Here is a 22,809-nt window from a genome sequence, read left to right as displayed (position 1 = left end):
ACGGAATGGATGAAAACACAGCACTGACCACTGCACACACCCACACACAGGATGCACACAGACAAGGGCAAGTGCCAATGGTTACAGAGCCTCCAACGAAGGCAGCAGAGAAGGGAAGACTGCCTGCCGAACAATCAGTTCCAGAAAATAGTGAAAGTAACCAAGGAGAACCAAGTAAGAAACCAACGAAAGAGGGCATAGCAAAATCCCTCAAAAGAACAGGAGTAGCCACAAAGGAACTCACAGAGAAAACACAAATACTGATAGATGATTTGTTCCTATTTATAGTCAGAGCAAAGAAACTGCACGAGGAGCTGAAAAATAGAACTACAGAGACTATAACAGTAAGCATGCCAGGTCAGAGGCAAGGAATAAGCACCAGACCTACGACTCAGCCACGCATTGGGGCGATGGTGAGCCAACAGCGGTTAGAGAACCACTATGGAAGATTACAAGAGGAAAGGAAAAGAAACGAAAATCATTCTCCTACCACTGAGATACAGCCAAGGCAGCCCGCCCTACCAAGACGCACAGAGTGGAAAAGCAGCGCAGATGCTTTAAAGACATAATAGCAAACTACAGAAGAACGCTGAGATTCAAGAGAAGCCCGCATGAAGATAACAATGAGCTCAACGATTACCTGGACAGCACCGCCCGCCTTGGAAACAACATATGATACCAGCACATGAAGGAAGTAGGACGAAGAGAGTCAGAAGGAGAATGCTTCGTCTGTGAACTCCTACCATATAGTATGGGAAAATCCAAGATCTTCGTGGCTGTAGAAATGTATGTACCCACAGCACACTGTATATCACATGTAGCAATGTGCAACACCAGAGGACAATTTATGGGAAGAGACGCATCGTTGATATGGGCCAACGAAAAGGATTACCCGGATGAAGATGGCTACATCCAGGACATTAAAACAAGAAACAGGGCGCACACAAGGAATCACGTGAACAGATACGAGAATCCTGGCGTCAAAGGATCAGGAACACGTTGGGTAATAAATCCAAGATTGAACGTTCAAGGAAAAACTGCAGAAGAGGCTCAGACCTGGAAGAACAGAGGCCAAATGCAGATTTGGGGAACAGTGGTTTCCCCAGATGGATGGGAAGAAGGAGTAGTAATCTGCCTAGCGTGGATGGTCTTTGCAGCCTGCCGAGAAGCAGTAGAGAATTTGCAGAAATTATGCAAACCTCTATGGCCAAAACTGGTAAAGCTGCTAACATGGGTCGAAGACAGGGGAGGACCCCTGCAGATAGTACCACTGGAAAGCCCAAAACTATGCTTCAGAAGTAATGCACGAGGAAGATGGGAGAGAATGTAAACTGCGGACGAATCTTTGAAGCCCCAGGAATGAAACAAGGAACCGCAGTTATTATTGCCCATTACTGGGCGTGTGGATCCAAGGCATACATAAGAGTGCCGAAAAACTGGGGAGGCATATGCACACTGGTCAACGTCCACGTTCCCGCGCTAGTGATCCCTAAGAATGACCTGAAGTTGGACAGATTCCCGAAAGCAGATGCTCATCTAAGGAGAAGGAGATCTGTGGATTTGGCATCCAGGATGAAGAGAGAAAATTACTTTTCTACCAAGTCAGAAGAGGCATTCCATGCAATCCCATACAAACACAGTTTTTTGACATTGAGGAACTTTATTGGAACAGATATCCTATGCTTGTACCTTCGCGACCTATTATTGTGTGTTCCTTGTAGTTTTGAGTCTTGCCTTGTGTATTATATTCCTTTGTCTATTATTTTGAGACTTGTCGAATGAGTGTAGGCCACGGAGACACTGAGTTCCTCTACTCCGTCTGCAAGTTTTGAGAAAAAGCACACAAATGCCTGCACTTCTTTGCGCCAAAATGAATAAATGAAAGATTCCAAAAAATCTGTTGTTTCTGATAAAAATAATTCTTTGTTTATTTTTATTTTTTGCTTTGATAAAGGTTAGGCCCTTTTCGGATGACACCTGTTTTGGCGACTGCGCCTTTCTCAAATCCAGGCTGTTCATATTGATAAAAATGATAAAATGAAAACAAAAAAGAAGAAATAAAGTACAAATGTGACTAACAGCTCTGTTATTTCACACATAATAAAAGATGTGACTTCCTTGTGTTTTAACCCCACACCATGAATCTCCAGAAACCATGCTTATGAGAAAACATGACACCTTGTGCAGTTCAGGGAAAAAATATTATGTGCGTGTGTCAGTGCTGCAGAGCCAAGGAAGGGGGGGGAGGGTGGAAATAGAGTTCTTTTATCATTGTTTTAATGTAGACCTATATGCCATTTAACAATATTCTATCTGTGTCTTACTCTTTGTAAAGTAACGAAAAGGTTATCACCTTGTTACCTAACATTCATTACACTGTATAATCACATTTCTTACCCTTTTTCAATGGGGTTGCAATTCACCCACTGTAAAGTAACTTTGCCGTCCTATTAGTGACTTTTAAGTCCTGGGTTCAATCACACCTACACAAAAAAAGCATAGGTGTTTGTATACAACCATATATTAACATTAGGATTAAGTATGTCATTATTAAAAAATCTATGTTGTAACTTTGCTTGGCTCCATGTTAATGTGCTCCTTGGAAAAATACTTCTGTTTACATCTACACATCAGGCTGTTGCTACCTCTGGTATTATTAAGCATATACTGAAAGATGGTATTTACATGTATAAGTCTGGCTATTGCCACCTCTAGTGTCAATAAGCAAATACACATCATGCGTGCATTTCACAAATGCCTCTACACAGAAACCTCTTCTATTCGAATGTCAGAAAATATTTTTGACCATTTTCTAAACTACTGAAAGTACGAGTTGCTGGCTCCCGATTGCTGTGTACCTCTCATGTCACGCGTAATAAAAAGCGCGCACATATTTCTTGCTATCATAATTCTAAAACATGCCTGCAGCCAATGGTGGGTTTCCCACCTAAAATCAGGGCTTACCCACAAATTCATTCTCTCCTGCTCCAAGCGTCGGGTTCTTTCTCTCTTGATTGTCACTGTTAGTTAAAGGAGCATTACCCCTAAGTCCCTCCTCTCTTTCCTCGCCACCAAGTTGGCGGTCATATTTTGGGATGCCTCCCATGCTTTGCTTAGTACCGGGTTACCATGAACCCTTTCTTCAAATATGGCACTCGTGGTAAAAAAGTTCAGCCATGTTTTGGGATGCCTTACCATGTTTAACTTGATAACGGATTATCTTAAACCCTTTCTTCGTGCATTTAGCTCGTGGTGATTATTTAATTCTACAAAGATCAATTTTTTAACATGTAGCCTCGCCGGTGCAAGAGTGCTCGAATATTAGTCTTATTGAGTACTGGTTAAATATCTAAAAGTCCCACATCTGATTAATGTTGTTTGTTGGTCGTAGGAGTGGCTTAATTCCGATGTGAACCCATTTCCAAACTGATGGATTATGGGTAATGTAGTTTCCCCCCAAAAAATGAAAGTTGTTATTTCTACTTTTGGTCATTTGGTCAATATTTTAGCACATACCTAGTTACCAAACCTCCCTCTACATGAATCATGCGTTTTCCTTTAACTAATTATATTATATGTTAATTGGTTAATTTTGTTTTATTTTTGTATTTATTTATTTATTTATTTATTAAAAAGATTTCCACCTTGTTGGTTTTGGTTTATTTAGTTTAGAGTGATTCGTACTTTGTAGACTCTATATAAAGAATACAAAGGTCAGTCTAACTCTTGAAAACACTATCAATTTGAAAACCCAAAGAATAACTCAGTATCATATTGCATATTGTGCATTATGGACAATACAAACAGTTGTTATTACTAATAAAGCAAATGTCAATTTAGAAAAACCAAAAATGACACAATGTCATATTACGTGCTGTACATTCATCCATTCGTTATAATGTTTTTTTTTCCCTCCCCTTTCTCTTGTGCAGGCATTTTGTGCTTTTTCTCAAAACTTGCAGACGGAGTAGAGGAACTCAGTGTCTCCGTGGCCTACACTCATACGACAAGTCTCAAAATAATAGACAAAGGAATATAATACACAAGGCAAGACTCAAAACTACAAGGAACACACAATAATAGGTTGCGAAGGTACAAGCATAGGATATCTGTTCCAAAAAAGTTCCGACCATGGGACAGTCCAGGCACGCTTGAAGACAAGGGCTGCAACACGTGTAGACAATACGACAGCTTGAATGACAAGCTGTCGACCTGCTCCATCTAGGTGACCTGTGTAACAAACGCGGGTACACTGTTCATTCTACATGTTTTTTATTTAAATCAAATATGCAAAAACAAACACAAAAGAAGAACTCTATTTAAAAACTGGATGTGTAATAAGCAAGCAAACCACATCATTTACTAACCCTAAGACACAAAACAGTGTTTTTATATGTAGTATTAATGTCGGTATGACTGAAATCCAAAAATGAAATTTGGTATCAGGGATTTATGTGTAAAAACAATGCCTTTTACTTGAACATCTGTAAATATCATGAATAAATCTATATATTTATAACAATTTTTCTGGTTTCAGATGGACAAAATAATGCTAAAACTAAACATAGCATAAAAAGAGTGTTACCACTAATAGGTGTGTAGAAGGGTAACCAGTTGCCTTGTATTTAAAGATTTGGAGATATGGGGGTTCAAGAACATAGGCCCATTACAGTGAACATAATTTTTTTAAAGTGTATATTAGGTCTACCCCGCACAGCTTCCAATTACGAAGTTCATCTTGAATTTACCTGCAAATTCATTAGAGACTCCTTGTCATTACAGCCGTTTTTACGTTTGGGTCAAGGTATCGGGCATTGGGTGTCCTGGCAAGGAGGATAGAGTCATCGGCATATAAAATCATGACCACAGCTCTTCCCTCAATATTAGGGATGTCTCTTACTGCTTTCTCAACATGTTTTCACATGTCATTTATATATAGGCAAAAAAGAACTGTGGCGAGTAGACATCCTTGTTTAATTCCTCTTATAGCTTGGATTTTTTGTCAGTTGTCCCTCTGAAACAAATATTATCTGAACAATGGTGTTATTGTATAGGGCCCTACTGATGTTGAGCAGGCTTTTTTCTATTGCAATAGATGGAACTTTCACCCATTCAAAGGGGCATTTTCTAGGCCATGACATATGTGTGTGATAGATGTCAAAGAAGAAAGTATGACTTACATAACAATGGTCCTTTTCTTGTGCTATGTTATGCTTACAAAGTCATAACAAAAAGCTTCCATACAAGAAAAGAAAAAAGGAAAGGGAAGCCGTTTAAAAAAATATATATAAACTTTATTCAAACAAATATATAAAAATGTATACAAATGTATAAAAACTTGATTAAATCATTCGAGAGCATCAACACTGTGAACATATTTGTTACATGTAATGTCTCTCATATAGATTTTGCCAAAAAACAAAACTAAACAAAAGGAGTACAAAATTGAATAAGAACTAGACACATCACCACTACACCTTCACCAAGTGTGCAATAAACTGGTCAAACTACAATTCATAAACTTCCCACATGTATCACAAAAGTAAAACCTACAGCTATACAACACCCACTAATTGTCAGAATCTGTCTGGATATTTTTCCCTCATAGTGTAGGTGACAAATTCTGCCTAACAATATACCCCTGTTTCAGGATAAAAACTGAACACAAAGGAGTCTATTCTTTAGGAGAATGGACCCAGACTGGACAGCAGGCAGAATGAAACCGGACCGGACTGCAGGACCAATTGGAACTGGATTGGACTGTGATGTATCTAACCCTAAAAGGGAAACCGTAGATTAATGGACAAACAATGGCAAAACTGGAAATCAAACAAGAACACTCTTAGACACTAACCTGAGATCGCTTAGGAAAAACACTTGGACCATATGAGGTCGAAATAATATGAGCCTGCTTCCAGAAATGGAGAGATGAACCTATAGAGTTGTAGAATAAAGTCTGATCAGTCTAGGAAACTGACAAGTATACTGATAAAGGCAGAAAAGGAGAATTTAGAAGACCTTACCATGAATTTGGTTTCAGGACTTCTTGATACAGAGCAAATTAAATATCCCATCAGACAAAAGGTATTCAGGGAAAATGGGATATTCCTGATGAAACACGGACATGTATGGCCAGGAAGTCCCACTTCGTCGAAACCGACGGAACGAGGATGCTCCACGCTTCCCAATCGAGTACCAAGGCAGTCTCTAGTCCGTACCGGTAGGGAAGGTAGGGTAAAACCTTAAGGCTGATGGTGATGATCAGCAGTCGAATCCAGATGATAGTTCAACGTTCCGGAAAATCGGCTCGTAACAGTACGTTATTACATTTCCGGGTCTTGTTCCCAATGCGGGCAGCAAAAGCAATCCAGAAAGAGTAGGCAAAAGAGAAAACTTGAGGAAAATCTGAGTCGGCAATGTTTCGGGCAATAAGAAAGTCCAAGGAGGAGGCGTAGCAGTTCCGTAAGACAATTCGAGGTCAAAAACAGTTCAGGCAATTGAGTGAGTCGTGGGTAACAAGGCAGACAAGGACACAAGAATATAGAGGAATCCAGGAAACGTAGCAAGAATATTCAGGAAACCAGAAAATCAGGAGAGACAAAGGTAGCATAACTTCCTAAAATCAGAAGCACAGAGAATCAACAAGGAGGAGCTTAAGAAGACATTCACATGACCGGCAGTACATGAGTTTGCAGCTACGTTAATGGGAGCATCCTAAACTCCAAGGCAACTTCCATCGTTTCTTAAAGGAGACATAATGTTTACTTGCAGATGCTGTAGGGAATCGTGCAAGGTAAAATGGAAAACGTGATGTAAGCTGTCTGCGTTTATTACACATGGAAAAACATTTTGGCTGAATGCTAATATTCCGGGAACGAGGGCCCTTACTTCCTGATGTTTGAATGACAGAATCGGAATTCTTCACTGTATTCCTGACACTAATAGACAGTTCAGATAGAATCAATTTCAGAATCTGAAAGAATGCACAAAGATACTACGTGATAGTTGCCTTCCCATTGCCCAACATGTTTCTGTTCTCTACTTATTCTGGAACATTCTTCAGTGGCAAATGATATGATGTATTTGTTTTTTCATGACAACAAATGTCAATGATATATTTGGCAAGCTTCTCAATGTTCTGCAATATACAAATCATTTTGATATTCACTATTACTGGCCAGAACGCACTGACTTTGGGAGGCTCCTCCCTCCATGTACAACCTGTCCGGCTGAGCCCTGTATCAACCTACAAACTATTACGCCAGCCTGAGCGTTAGGCGCACCCCTCCTCCTGCATTACCCCATAAATCTACCTAAAGGGGGACACTGCATACCCACTGGACCACCAAACAGAGCTGCAGACTGCCGCCACGCCAACAGGCCCCAGTGTCCATCACGATGCAGATACTGGCAATCTAAACAGGAGACACTGACACAACTTTGCCTGCTATACACGAATCTACAGGCTTCCAGGGTATGTGCCTCATTCTTCTGAGTGACCGGAGAGATGCCCTGGAGAGGCTGAATGGGGGCATGTTGCTGCTTTTAACATCCCCATTTTAACCTGCTGATACACTAATACCGTCAGTTCCCACTCCAGTGGAGCTCACTGAGACATAGAAAATGATGGCATGCATGCAGGAGGGGTTTGCTAAGGTACACAGTAAACTGGATGACATGACAAGCACCATAGATTCTATTAAGGCACGTATGGAAAGGACGGATCAGCGACTGGAAGAAGCCAACACGAGAGAGGGTCCTGTGGAAGATGGTGTGTCTGCGCTCAGAGCAGACTTACTATGCTCTCCAGGCGAATGCTCCAGGTAGAAAAGAAGACTGATGACCTGAAATCAAGATCCCAATGTAATAATATCTGCATTGTCGGTGTCCCTGAGAGCAACACTGAATCCTCCCTCGAACAATGGATTACCTCAACCCTGTTAACTCTTCTATCCGACCCGACACTCTCACCCCCAAATTGAATTGCCATTGAACGTACACACAGATCCTTAGCCCCCAAACCAAAGCCCGGAGCACCTCCACGTCCAATCATTGCTCATATTCTAAACTACCGGGATCGAGACGCTATTCTCTTAGTGGCCCGTGAATATGGGGATCTAATTCTAGGATCAAACAGAATCCACATTTACCCGGACTTCTCAGTGGCAGTATAGCAGGAGAGAAAATCCTTTTTGCGGTGAAAAAACAACGGCTGGACAGAAAATTGAAATACCCCCTGCTACACACCGCCAAGCTACGAGTGGAGTGGAACGACAAGACTTACTTTTTTACCCTACCTGACAAAGTGATGAAGTTCCTAGTTGGGGCTTTGTCAGCATGCTGAATCCTGATTACATCAGGCAACGAAAATACTCACGTAAGGAGAAACAATACTTTTGCTGCTTACATACCCCACTAGTTACTCCCTGACTACTTTTCAATTGCTTCCTCTGTTTTTGGGAGTAGAAACTGCTTATACTTTTACATAGTGGTGACCAATGTTACACAGCCCTCTGGATGGACGATGTTTCGATAGAAGCTCACAGAAATATATCCCTTTTTCGTGTAATTCACTCCGGGAATGCCCGGGTTGGTCTGCACACTGGCTCCCCATGCCATGTTGCACTGTAAATCAGGGATTATTTTGTTTTTTGTTATGTTGTTGAAGGGAAATCATCACCCAAGTTTGGAGGGGGATGCGGGTGGGGGGCGGGGTTGAGAAGTTAAAGAGATAAAATCACACTTGACATGCATTTGGGTAACGATCAACAAGATTGGAAGGTCCACGAGGGAGTCAAGTTCTGGGGCAGAGGTGTGGGGTGCAGGGGGACATTCAGACTATTACTACGTGTTTCGGGATGGGTGACATGGCGTGCCTTAGTTGGAATGTACGCGGCCTTGGGAATCCTATTACAAGGCATAAGATACACCTCTATGTTGAAAGACACAAGGCCAACATACTCTTTTTACAAGAAACTCATGCACTTTCTGCGATGTTTGAGGTATTTGCCAAGCAATGGGGAAGGAATCGATTCTACACATCATATTCCACCCAATCCAGGGGGGTCATGATCCTGTTACACAGGTCCCTCGCATTCCAACGTAGACATGTTGATATTAATCCTCTTGGGAGATATGTTATGGTATACGGATTCCTAGCTGGGAGGGAGATACTACTGATGAACGTCTATGGCCATAATGTGGATGACCCCCAGTTTTACACTGATGGTGTTGATAAGCTCGCTCAGTATCCACTGGTCCCGAGTCTATTTGGGGAGACTTCAACGCAATCCTTGACCTACTCCTGGACAGATCCACATGCTCCCAGAGGCCCCTGGTGCGTTCAGCTCACACGATTAATAAAGGTATGCACTCTCTGGATAAGGTTGATGCCTGGAGGGAGATGCATGGCAATGATTGCACCTATTCATACAACTTGTCAGTTCATGTGTTAATGGGGGGAGTCAAGAAGACCTATATGCTCCCCAGAACGTACTCTGACCACTCCCCAATTTGCATATGCCTGACAGTATCCACACTTCCCAGAACCTGGAATAACTGGCGTTTTAAATCACAGGTGCTGCTAGATGTGGCTTTTGCATACACTGTAGACAATCACGTAGAATCCTTCTTCGAGGTCAAAGCTAGCTCAGTGCCTCTGACCAGCACACTCTGGGTATGCTACAAAGTATATATATGAGAGATTGCAATATCCACTGAATTTGGCATCCTTAAGACAATTCGGCGGGACAGGGGGAATTCGGAGGGTGTGCTGAGGGATCTGGAGTGTGGGCTGACGAATGACTCTCCCACAGCCACACTGTCCCAAAATAAAGAGTCACTTTACACCTTTAGGGTACATGCCGAGCTGGAAATAAAGTTCTTTGGTATCCCTAGGACTGCTGAAGGTATGGAGAAGGTGATAGACCTGGCAAACTGCTAGCCAGTATGTCCCACCAAGAGTGGGGCAGAGGGTGTATCCCGCTGGTCGCTGATGCTACAGGTAACCTAGTTAACACCAACAGCTATCAATGAGGTATTTGCTGAAGACCCCGGGCACTGATGGCCTCACAGACACATTTTACAAGGGCTATAAGGCACACTTGGCCCCATACCTCCTGCAACTGTGGCAGAAATCTCTTAAATCACAGACGCTTCCAGACACCATGCGCAAAGCTGTCACCACAGTTTTGTTAAAAAGCTGATAAACCGGCGGAAATGTACGACTCCTTCAGGCCTCCCTCTCTAATTAATACTGACGTGAAAATATTTGCAACGGTACTCGCCACACGGCATATGCTATTTATATCACACATTGTTCACCCAGATCAATCAGGGTTTATCCCCTGGAGGTCCACAGCACTGAACCTGTGTCTCTTTAATAATATATTAGCTTAAATAGACCCTGGCACCCAAGCGGTAGCCGGTGCGTTAGATGTCCAAAAAGCATTTGACTCGGTGTCCTGGAGATTCATGTATGCAGTTTTAACCAAATGGCGGTTTGGCCTGGGTTTTCTTACCTTCCTCCGTCTTTTATAAACATCCCCAGTTGCCATGGTCAACACCAACGGAGTACTATCCCTGCGCTTTGCCATTGAAAGAGGCACTTGACAGGGGTGCCCACTGTCGCCCCTTACATTTGCAATTGTCTTCGAATCCTTTGCAGATCTCGTACAATATAAACATCAACACCGAGTGATCAGGATGGCTGGGAAGCCTGAAATAATGTATCTCTATGATGACGACTCACTATTATACATACAAGATCCCTGTACACACCTAAAGCCCATTATGGCTGATATCTCATACTTAGTCAACTGAAACAAATCAGAACTCTTTCCCCTCACAGATGCCACTACTCCTCCACATGACTTACAGGGATTTATATGGGCTCCTTCAACCATTTGATATCTCGGAGTACTGATAGCTAGACACAGTCTCGAGTTATATGAACACAATTACAAGGTGTATATGATACAACTGCGCGGGAAACGGCAGAGCTGGTCCCACTTGCCCGTCGCCATAGCCGGCAAATTAGCACTTCTTAAAATGACTGTGCTTCCCAAGTTACTGTACCTAGTCCTTAATATACCACTATGGCCTGGCCAAACCTTCTTCCAGGAATTAGAATCCGATATATGCAAGTATGTGTGGCACTACAGGGCGGTGCGACTGAAGTGGCGCACACTAGCACAACCATATGAGATGGGGGGGTTTACTGACCCGAATTTCCGTTCATACTGGATGGCAGTGCAGGCGCAGTTTGCCGCCTGTTGGTACTCGGATGCTCCCCCCATGCACTGCTAGCAAATCTCTCAGGTGGTAGAGACTTATGGTCCCTGATAGTCCCTCCCTGACTCGTGGACAACTGTGGGTTCGACCCTGCCAGCATTACATCACTGGCCTGGGCCAAAATATGGAATGAAATAGGGGTAATTGCCCCATACCACAGAGACTTTCCATTGTGGAATTGTATGCCCTTCCTACCACACCTACACACTGGGGCATTCAACATTTGGATGCGACATAAGTTTCATACACTGGGGACCTTGTATACTGAGGGTAACTTCATTCAGCCCGACAACACTGCTATGCTCACGAACCATGCATTGTCAAAGTGGTTGCAATTTGCTGGCCTTCGCAAGGCGTGCAAGAAACAGTGGGTAGATTTCCCCACAGAACCTGGAAATGATGCACTGCTGGAATACATTCTGACGGCAAGTAACAACCGAGGTCTAGTGTCATCTTTATATCGACTGATACAGGACCGCCTGCCCTAACCTCAGCAAAACGCCCGTTCCAAATGGGCAGCAGATCTGCAGGTAGACATCACAGATGATCTCTGGTCAGACATTTGTACACAGATGTGCAAGGTATCATATAACTCTAGATACAAATATAACTCAACTGATACAAATGAAAATACTACACAGGCTCCATTACAAACCACAAAGTGGTAGATGTGTACAGAAAAAAGTAGAGGAACTTTGGTCGATGCAAAGGAGAGGGTGGGCGGAAGCATAGAGCAACATGTGACAAGGTCTCGGCAAAGGAGGGGTAGGCGGAAGCATAGTGCAACACGTGGCAAGGTGTTGCAGCTGGGGCATTGCAATAGTATGAGTGACTAGTAACTAAGGCTCCTACTATAACTTTACACTTGCACAGGGACATGAACGAACACACCCTCTGTATAGAATGGTGAATATGGTCATAAAAAGTAGAGGAATGGAAAACAGAAAAAAATAAAAGTAGTGGAACACCACTCCTGACCATTCCCGCTCACTTTGATCACTGACCCCATATAGACTACTCTTATTCTCTCCCAATGTAACTATGATAATGCAGAATCCCCTATGGGTCACATGAATAAGTTTGTAAAACTGTTGTCTTCTTCTTGCTAAGCGATGTATATTGTTGCAGTGGATGAGTCCGACTGTCCCCAACAGGGATCATTGACTGAGGGATGTCATATGGGCTAACGATATGGAAGAGCAATGGGCGCACATGCAGCCACCCGAATCCCATCCCAGAAACATATGGGGGCCACTCACAGCATATCTTGCATCTATGTCGCCTAATTGGCACGGGACCTCAGATCTATGAATCAAACGTCCTGTATGCTCGCCTGCAAGTAGAGGTGAGACTGAACACCTTTTCAGCCTTCACTCTGTACTTCCTCCCCTCCTCTGCCTCCCCCGAGGCTATGTGCCTGGATTAACGAAGTATGTAACATCCCGACCCGCTCTTCTGTGCCTACTGCCTGTACTGATGATAATGCTATAATGTGATTTGTAATTTATTGTCAAACGTGTCAATAAAGAAATGTTTTAAAAAAAGAAGTGTTGTTTAAAGGAAGTAAAGAACAAGTTGGCAGAAAAAGTCACGATCCACAGTGCTTGTGAAAGCCAATTAAACAAAGAGCATCAAGGCTGCAGGTATCTGGGTGGTGTGGATATACTGCCAGTATAATTCCACTGTGGTAAGTCCAAATGTAACACGAGCAAGTCCCAGTTTCACTGCGCCAAAGAATAGCAAATAAGAGCAAAAAGTCCAAGTATTTAATTCGAGGAACAGCCTTTGAAGTCCAAAGGATTGAATGAAGAGACAGCCTAATACGTGTTTCGAGCCTTGCACGGCTCTTCATCTGAGGCTAGAATTAAGCATTAATTACAAAAGCAATAGAAAATGAATAGTACAACATTCAGTGTTTCAAAATAATAACACCATACAATAATGAAAACAGAACAAATAAGTCATAACATCCAGGGACAATTGTAAGTGATGGATTAGCCAAATTAAATAAGTGCAATTTGCAATGCAGTTAATGGAAAGCAAAAAAAGAAAAACCACATTGGACGCGAAAAACCACATAAAAAGTACAAAAAGAATGTAAATTGATTAAAACGATACCGATATTTGGTAGAAGTTCATTAGGAGGTAGATGTTCAGAAGTCCAAAAGAGCAAACAAGAAAAGGGGGGAAAAATAAATTTGTGCAAAGGTTACAATTATATAGAATAAATGACTGCAGCAGCGCAATCAAAAACATTCATGCCAATAGAGATCAAGTGTATCTGTTAACACACCTTGTGTTACAGAACCCACATCTGAAGGAATATTACCTTAAATTGATGTAGGACCTGAGACTTATGCCGAGCGGACAGTGCCCAAGAGAACTCTGTGGGAGAAAAATAGCTATGGGAAAATTGCCCAAAATTGCAATTATAGAAATTAAGTAGTGGAGAATTAAATGGATTCCATACCTCAAAGCTTTGCAAATGCGGTAAAGCTATAAAATGAAATAAAGGAAATATGTCAATTACATGAAAAAGAAAATATATTCCGTGTGGAATCACAGCAACAACTGATAATTGAATCTTCCATAAGAAGAAGATAACGCACGCAATCAACAATAATACCAGTTGATTACACGAAAAAGAACAGACATGAAAAGGTTAATATGGAAGCTCGGGTGAGCTGTTGCACTTAATTGAAATGTCAAAAGGCCATAAAAAATCGTCTTACCTGGTCGGCTGTACGAGTAAAATGAAGGAAAGTGAACGCGCAGACCGCAAAGCTAGAAAAGGGACTAAATAAATTAACCAAGGCGAGGAGGCAGAAATGAACTGGGCATACGTGGCCATGGGATAAGAACGAGTGGGACCGCCATGTTGGATGTACCAGAAAGCTAACAAAAGGTGGGTAAAGTGATGCGGGATAATAGGTGATACCCAAATTAATTGAAAAATACTTGATGGGCCAATGAAAAATAAAAAAACGGTAAAATAAAAAATAGTGAGCACAAGAAAAGGAAATTAATTAACGGCAAGTACAAAGTGGATAAGGTGTAAGGAATTAATCAAATGGTTGCGCGCGAGAGAATTAGGTGACAAAGGACAGAAAGAGAGAAAGTAAATACCTAAGCCAGAAATTGCATCAAGGAAGGCAAGGAAGATTGTAAAGAGGACGGAACACAACGGGGAAGGAGGGAAAAGAAAATAATCGACTGAAGACAGGACCTTGTCTGTGAGTGCGCTGCTGCTAAGTCATGTACAATGTACACATTGAGACCGAATTGCAAAAATTAATGGATTTGCACCAAATGCATAATTATGCAGACCAAAATTCAAATTAAGTGGCAGAACTGATTATGGGTGTGCGCCTGAATTGCAAAAGTTAATGGATTTGCACCAAATGCATAATAATGCAGACCAAAATACAAATTAAGTGATACAACTGATTATGAATGTGCGCCTGAAAAGCATCAGGTTGGGCACATAAAAAGCAAAAAAATCCTTAATAAAAATGAGGTCAATGGCACCATTTTGCAAAATATAATTAGAGCATACTAATGTTACAGAAAAGTAGTAAATTCATGATCAGAATTTAATCCATTAAAAACAGTACGATATTTACAAATTAATCTTGCTTCTAATTGGCGTCATTTCAATGTTAGATTACCGCCTCTCGGAGGCAGGGACACTTCACATAAGGCAACAAACTGTATGTCATCTTTACAGTGTAATTGGTGTGATTTTTGCCAGTGATTGGCTAAGGGATATTTTGACTCTTGACTACCAATTGTCGCCAAGTGTTCTCGGATGCAAATCCTCAAGGGTCGGATAGTGCTCCCAATATACTTAACCCCACAGGTACAAATTATACAGTACACAACGAATTTTGAATTGCAATTGATGAATGAATCAATTAAATGATCTCCTCTATCTCCAAAGGAGACCTGTGATGTTTCCAAAGTGAATTTGAACATGTTGCAGAATCCACATTTGTGAAATCCTGTGGCCCGTGCTGAGTGTAACCAAGTAGATTCAGGAGAAGGCATATTCATGAATGATGGACAAAGTTTGTTTTTCAGCGATTTACCTTTGCTAAACGTTATGCTCACGTTAGGATCAAGCCAGTTGGCGATGTCTGAGTCAAGTTGTAACAGGTGCCAGTGTTTCCTCAAAAAAATATGAATTTTGTGACTATCTGACTTGAACCTTGTGATTAGCCTAATTTTCTGAGTGGTAAGTGACTTGTCACGATTTTTAGGAACTAACAGATCTGCTCTCTTTAGCTGACATACCGAAGCTAATGCTTTATCGAGACAGCTGTGATGGTAGCATCTGTCGAGGAAGAGTGATTTGATAGTGATGCTTTCATTGTCAAAGTCCTTTAAATTGGAACAATTCCTCTTAGCACGGATGAACTCACCTTTCGGAATGTTTGCCTTTACATTGATTGATTGATTGATATTTTATTTCTATTGTGCACATACACAAGTGTTTTAGAGCGTGACAAGGCAAGGGAGGGGAACAGGGGAGAACAAAACAGCGATCTTACTAGGCCCAGTGACATTGAGAACGTGCAAGTGCATGGGAGAGGGGGGAGGGGAAAAGTGCAGAAACAGATAAATAACAATAAATAAATAATAAAGGAAACAAACAGTGGTAATGCAGCCAGCAGTTTGCAAGTGCTAGGTTTAAGGCAGCAGACAGGTTAGGTCTGAAAACTGCAGGAAGAAAAAGGAGGGGCTGTATGGGTACAGATACAGACCTCAGTGCAAGGGGTGGCCCGGAGGCAGTGCGGGAGGGTGGCAGGATGAGCAGGTACCTGGGCCCAAAAGACAGAAGGTGGCCAGGTGCACGGTGCCAAGAGAGAACAGATCAGCAGGGGAGAGGGGGAGCGAAGGCAGAAGAAAAGAGGAAGGTCTTGAGGTGCTTCCGGAACCGGAGATGGTTCTTCTCAAGTTTTAGAGTGGTAGGGAGGCTGTTCTAGAGGGAGGCCATAGCCGAAGACAGAGATCTACCCCCAGCTCATTTCTTAGAAAAACGACTGACCCTGAGTGAGTTGGAGGTAGAGGAGCGAAGAGCTCGAGAGGGAAAGTATTTGCGGAGGGATAACTGAAGGTATTTTGGAACCAGGCCCCAGAAAGCCTTGTGGACAATGCAGAGGGTTTTGAATTTAATCCCTGCATCCACTGGGAGCCAGTGGAGAGATTTCAGAGCTGGAGAGATACAATTCCAGGGCTTGAGGCCAAGGACAAGTCTCGCAGTCCTGTTCTGGATTAGTTGCAGAGGGCGGAGAGTAGAGGCAGGTAGATTTACAAAGAGGCTGTTACAATAGTCCAAGCTAGAACCAGAGCTTGAGATACCATGAGATTCTGGGGGAAGGAGAGGAAAGGCAGAGTACCTCTGAGGAGGTGCAGTCGGAAATTTGACTTTTTAGAGACCTCAGAGTTGAGGGCGGAGAAGGAAAGGGTGGAGTCAAAGATGACCCCGAGGTTCTTAACCTTGCAGGTGGGGGTAGCAGGAGGGCCAAGGCAGGCCGGCTAGAGAGTGAGGGCAAAGGATGGTGAAGGTGTGTCGATGAGGAGGATCTCTGTCTTGCTGGCATTCAGACAAATATCATTGGTGGCACACCAATTTTGAATGGCAGTTAGGCAATCAGAGATGGGAGAGGAGGTGGCAGAAGGCAGCTTGAAAATGAGTTGAGTGTCGTCAGCGTAGCACTGGAAATTTGAGCAGAAAATGGCAATGCAGTGGGCGAGAGTTGCCAGGTATTGGTTGAAAAGCCAGGGCGAGAGGTTAGACCCCTGGGGAACACCACAGGTAGAGAGGAAGATAGATGAAAGGAAGGACCCAAGTTGATTTTTATGGCAACTTTCAGCATGCAATGTTGAATTAACAGAAGTAGATTCACGATAAGTTTTTGTAACTAAACCATTAGGAGTTAAATCAATTGAAAGATCCAGAAAATCAATATGCATTTGACTAGCAGTGGAAGTAAATCCTAAGCCCCAAACCTTATTATGTAAGCAAGCAACAAATATAAGAAGTAAGTCTTGTGTACCAGTCCAAATTAAAATAACATCATCTATGTAAAGTTTCCACAGATAAATGAAAGGAAGAAAAACATGGCTAGCAAATACAATTGTTTGTTTAAAAAAAATGCATAAAGGCATTAGCAAGTGCTCGTGCACAGCTTGCACCCATAGCCACCCCACCACTGCATTGCAAATTGCACTTATTTAATTTGGCTAATCCATCACTTACAATTGTCCCTGGATGTTATGCCTTATTTGTTCTGTTTTCATTATTGTATGGTGTTATTATTTTGAAACACTGAATGTTGTACAATTCATTTTCTATTGTTTTTGTAATTAATGCTTGTTTAAAGGAAGATGTTCTGTTACACCCATCTAGGGTTAATAAAAACGAAAAATCTCATTTTTGGTGTCCACAGGCAAGCCCATCCTCCAGTAAGGATGGTAGCCAAAATATATTACACCTAATCTTGAAGAATACACCTGCACCCATGCCATCTATTTGTGCCAAGTGTGTTAAAAGATGCATGCTTATAAGCAGCCCAAGGGATTGCCTGATTCACCCTCTATGCACCATAGTCCCATAAATCAAAGAACAACGGCCTGGTCCACGGTAGAAAGTGCTGATCTGAAGCCACCTTGGGCTCGTTCTAAAACATCATTCTCGTAAATATACCTGTTCAGCTCCTGGATGAATATATGACGAATGATTTTGCAGACTATATCGATCAAACCAATAGGGCAGTGGGACTTGACCTCGGATTATAGGGGCATCCTTACACAGGGGAACAACAATTGAATTGAACCTAGATGATGGGATATCCCATTGTTGGTGAAGAACATACTTGCCAACATTGTGTAACCAAAAAGATGTAGGATTTTTCAAGTATCAACAATAATAATTAGCATAACGATGACATCACAGTAAATTACAACACATGGCCTTTGCCCTAATGGTATTGCAATAAAAGACATTACCTGACATATGGCTATGAACAGATCACGTTTCCAAGAGAGTGGCCTGTGATCCCTCTTGCTAACGTTTAATATGTATTCATGATATTTGGTAGTACGCTTTCAATGAATTGCGCTAGCAAGAAGCAGGAAAAAGTGGAAACTGCAAAGGCATGTACCCCTCCATGAGGGCCCTCCAGATCTTGCAACCACTTCCTGTTTAGCCTATTCAGATGTTGATGAAACATAGAACGAATAACCTGACAAAACCTGCACAGAAAAAAATCTCACAGAGCTGGAAGACACTATCCGAGTTGTCCACGGCACTGACTCCAGCTGAGCGGTATTTATTAATGCAGTGAACACTTGAGGCAGACACCAGAGTTCATGGGTGACAACTTCGCAAATGTATTAATGGGGCTTAAACAGTGACATGATGTCCCTAAAACAGAGGGGAGTGCCGGGAGACTTCCTATTTTGTAAGCTGGCTGGGAATCTGCTCCAGCCAGTCTACTTTGCATGAATGCAAGCTTTATACACAGATGCAATCCCATGTTTGAAGAATCTGGCAAGAGCTTCATCCCGCGGTACCCTTTTTTCAGCCTTCCCCAGACACACCATTCCTTCCCCGCTTCCTATCGTAGGGGTGGTCCACACATTTAGAAACAAAAAAAAATGTTTTGTCTCATTAACACATTCCATCACAGAAAACCTTTTCATTGTTCACAAGACATGTTTTTGCCTTTGCCATTGCTATACTATAGTCCAGTAAAACATGAGTGAGTTTTTTAATACTGTATACAGCAATTTGAATCACCTTCTATTGACACCCGCATAAATCAGTGAGCGTAAATATTTGCGCAGGATCACATACTTTGGTTACATTGTGAAGCTGGGATTTGATCCCACTCTGCAATTTTGGCAAATGGCTACATATCTAAGCAGCTCTAGTTTGTACTAAAATGTGTTAATGTTTCACTTTACAGGGCTAAAATATCATTTTGCTTTTTAGAGATGACTTTAAAAAGTACAGGAATCACAAAATTAACCAACCTGAAACAATATATGTATAAACACATTTTGACCTAAAGGAATATGATTGTAGCTTTTGTTTCTCTATCCACAAATGAAAGGCAGAAGGCAGGCCAAGTGTCTGTGCATTGAGGCCTGGGAAAGTCGTTTTTTGTGGCTGGAAATGGTAGGAAAGACTGTACTCGGGCCGCTTGCTACTATGACTTCAAGTCAGCGGTAGCACTCATTACCTATGAGTCTACAGGTCTATAGTCATACCCATGCTCATCCTTGTTTTTGAAAGGATCCCCTTTCCTCGTTTCTGACATTAATATTACTCACATCCAAAACCAAAGAGTCTGTAATGTCCATTATTCCCACCCATATTCTTGAAATTGTGAATTGCCAATACTTATTCTCCAAGATACCTTTTTATTTCTTATAAAAAGTTTTTTTTAGGAATAAGCATACATGTTTACTTTTTGTGATTCACTTAATTGGAAATAAAACGTTGTGCTGGGCTTCCCTGGCCTGCTCTTTCACCATCCCTGTACATCGAGCTCTGTGAATAAGCAACAGGAGAACACAATATGCGGCATCCTGTGTCTTATCACAGTTATTTCTCTAAAGTATGCATAAATAGAGCTCTTGAGTCGCATACTGTAAATCCTACTTTCTTTATTGCATGTCGTTTTGCATCCCTGTATATTTTAGTTTTCCGCATAATAAAGTTTCATGTATTAGTCCCTGAATGTAATATGATGCGAGTCTGACAGCCATAACTGGTTGATTATTTCATTAGACAATGGCAGGACGCGAATACAATGTTCCAAGTTACAAAAAGGTGAACAAGGTGATTTTGTGTAAACCAAGAACATGCATCATGCTCTTCTGCATTTTTAGGTTTAAATCTGATGTTTGTCATCAGGGCATTTACTTAGGTTGCAGGTTAAGGCTCGTGGACCCACCTCAGTGAGGTGGGACTTCACAGAGAAATGGGCCATTTTTCTCATTTCACACTAGTCTGCTGCAGTTTTCAATAAGAGATGCTAAATCAACTGCTTAAAAGAAGCAAAGAGACCAAGAGGTTCGGGGAATTACCAACTGCTTGTGAAGACCTGCTATGATGTTATTGCCTTAACTTAAAAACCTTGCTCATCGACCCCTGCCATGAACACAAAAGCAACCCTCAACTAGAAAATCAGAGGCAGGCCTCCGCTATTGACACTTTAAAAAAACACCCGTTTACGCATCAGCGTCCCTGAAAACATGGAGACTGTACTAAGTGCCACCAAAGGGGCTTGAAGACTGGCTTCCCCATTCTCTTGAGCCCCAGAGCATTTGTTATTGGTGGCCTCAAAACCTGTGGGCCCACATAGCCCAGAGTTTATACCCAAGTTATCATGTATTAATGATACTTCCTCATCGTACAGCAGGGGTGTTGCTATGTCTGGAAAAGATCAGGAGCTAAGCTAATGTCAGGACTCGGGACTAGCTAGCATTTTGGTTGTAGCGCCTGAGCTTCTATCCGGGGCTACAACCAAAAGTCCTGGGGCTATAGCCCCCTCTGCCCCCCCCTAGCAACGCCTCTGTGCCCCTCTGCCCCCCCCTAGCAACGCCTCTGTGGTACAGTACACTCTCAGTAGCAGTAGTATGGGCCTCTTCAGAAACAAGGCCTGTGCGGTCCTCGTGGGCCGCTCCGGATCGTGCAATCACTTAAAGTGTGGCTCATTCAGATTTCATAGTTTTCATTTTTGCAACGAGTTTTTCAAATATATTTGACTTTGCCTTCCACTGAAGCTTCACAAAATACACAACTGATCAGATTGCACAAGATGTAAAGACATAGTTCTCAACTCACCCGCTTTTGGCAGGTGTCACCCGCCTTAAAAGCAGATGAATCACCCGCCAAGTCCCTCAAGTGCCCATTCACTTCTATGGGCCTCTCACCCGCCAAAAAGAAAATCGGGCGTTTTCACCCGCCTTCGAGACAAAAAAGGTTGGGAGCTATGGGATGTTGACATGTTTTAAATGTATCATTCTTAATGTTAGTTAACACCATTTTCAATGACCTATCTTCACAGAAGATCCCACAGAGCGGGCAGTCTACGTTTCCCACTGCTCTGTACCAGGTAGTGCACTGCCCGACAGAGGTTGACACTGATGCCCTACTCATTCTGGCAGGCTCAGGCTGTGCGGTGGCATATCCGCGTGACCACTGACCTTCCCTGGTGTGACCTGACGTCTGCCACAGCAAGAGTGCAGGTCAGATTCAAAATGCTGTCAGCTCTGCAGATGGAACTAAACTCATCAATCAAAATAATCACTTACCCGCCAGCTGCCCATTACATACAGAATGATAAATGCGTTGCATCCTATGTCCTGGGCCTGGACTCAGAGCAGCCCTGGGACTTGTGTAGGTGTAACCCTCCCGTGTGCATTGCCCCTTTAAGGGGATGTGTTTCCCTCACGTGTGTTGTCCCTTTAAGATGGGACATGACTGTGTCATGGCCAGCTAATAAAAGGAGTCCCTGCAGGCACGTGTGAGAGCGGCTGTAGACTCCAGAAGAGGAGCCCCCCAGTCCGTGCCTCATTTAATGATGTAGGCTGCAGGCCTACACGTGGAGGCCCAGGCCTGCAAGCTCTGATGCCGTGGGACCCTCGTGCCAGGACAGTGGCAGAGGTCTGCATGGTCAGGGGCCTGGCAGGCTGTGCCCCCACCCCCTATGGCGCTGATGCCCCATAGCGCCAAGGGGCCTGCCGGATGTCTGGGGCAGGCACCAACCCCCACAGGCACTGGGCCTGTCGGGTGCTGAAGGTAACAGCACCCAGGGGTGCCTGTCGGATGTCCATGGCAGGCGACCCACAACAATCACATAAGTTACCTGTCACTCTACAAAGCAGTAGGATCTGACACCCAAATCTATAGGCAGTAGAAATGCATAAAAAGCAGTAGCCTACTCCACTGCCTAAATCGGTAGGGTTGGCAAGTGTGGTTAAATTATCGTTTTGAGCAGCATGAGGTTTCAGGGGCAGTATCAATCCCTTTGTAGAACACTTCCATCATCATGATCCAAATACCAATACAAACACCCCCATCCACCCATCACCAGTAAACTCGCCTCTATACACATGCAACACTTAAAATATTCTGTCTTTTCCCTTAAGATATAGCTCCCAACTCACACGCTTTTGGCGGGTGTCACCCGCCTTGTAAAGAGCTGACTCACCCGCCAAGCCTCATGCACGCCCATTAATTTCAATGGGCTCTCACCCGCCAAACACAACATCGGGTGTTTTCACCCGCCTTTGTGATACAAATGGTTGAGAGCTATGATATCATGCACCGAAGAACCATTTCTTTAAAAGGTACCAATCGAGATTACAAACTGTATTCGTTTGTTAAATAAAAGTGTGGAACAGGAAGTGCTATTCTATTGAAGCGAGTTTATCTGATCTGGGCACAAAGTTTAACGTTCTTCATTGACTATTTGTCGGACACAGGAAGCAGTGCCTGTC

At 42.8% G+C, this 22,809-nt stretch overlaps 1 long non-coding RNA gene across 2 annotated transcripts in view; it reads right to left on the bottom strand.

Moving 5' to 3' along the window:
• Positions 1-13,790, bottom strand: part of LOC138511429 (uncharacterized) — a 44,905-nt gene extending 31,115 nt beyond the window's left edge. Inside the window, exons 1-3 of one of the 2 annotated variants that reach the window (XR_011280618.1) lie at positions 13,763-13,790; positions 13,622-13,677; positions 5,273-13,150 (exon numbers count right to left, since the gene is read on the bottom strand). This is a non-coding gene — a long non-coding RNA (uncharacterized lncRNA). Of the gene's footprint in view, positions 1-5,272; positions 13,151-13,621; positions 13,678-13,762 lie in introns of those variants that run through there. The other variant, XR_011280619.1, reaches the window with a different exon arrangement.
• Between the last annotated feature and the right edge of the window lie 9,019 nt (positions 13,791-22,809).

This window comes from Ambystoma mexicanum, chromosome 6p, assembly GCF_040938575.1.
Source record: "Ambystoma mexicanum isolate Mex_15411 chromosome 6p, UKY_AmexF1_1, whole genome shotgun sequence".
Lineage (NCBI taxonomy): Eukaryota > Metazoa > Chordata > Amphibia > Caudata > Ambystomatidae > Ambystoma > Ambystoma mexicanum.
This window is presented reverse-complemented; position numbering and strand designations above follow the sequence as displayed.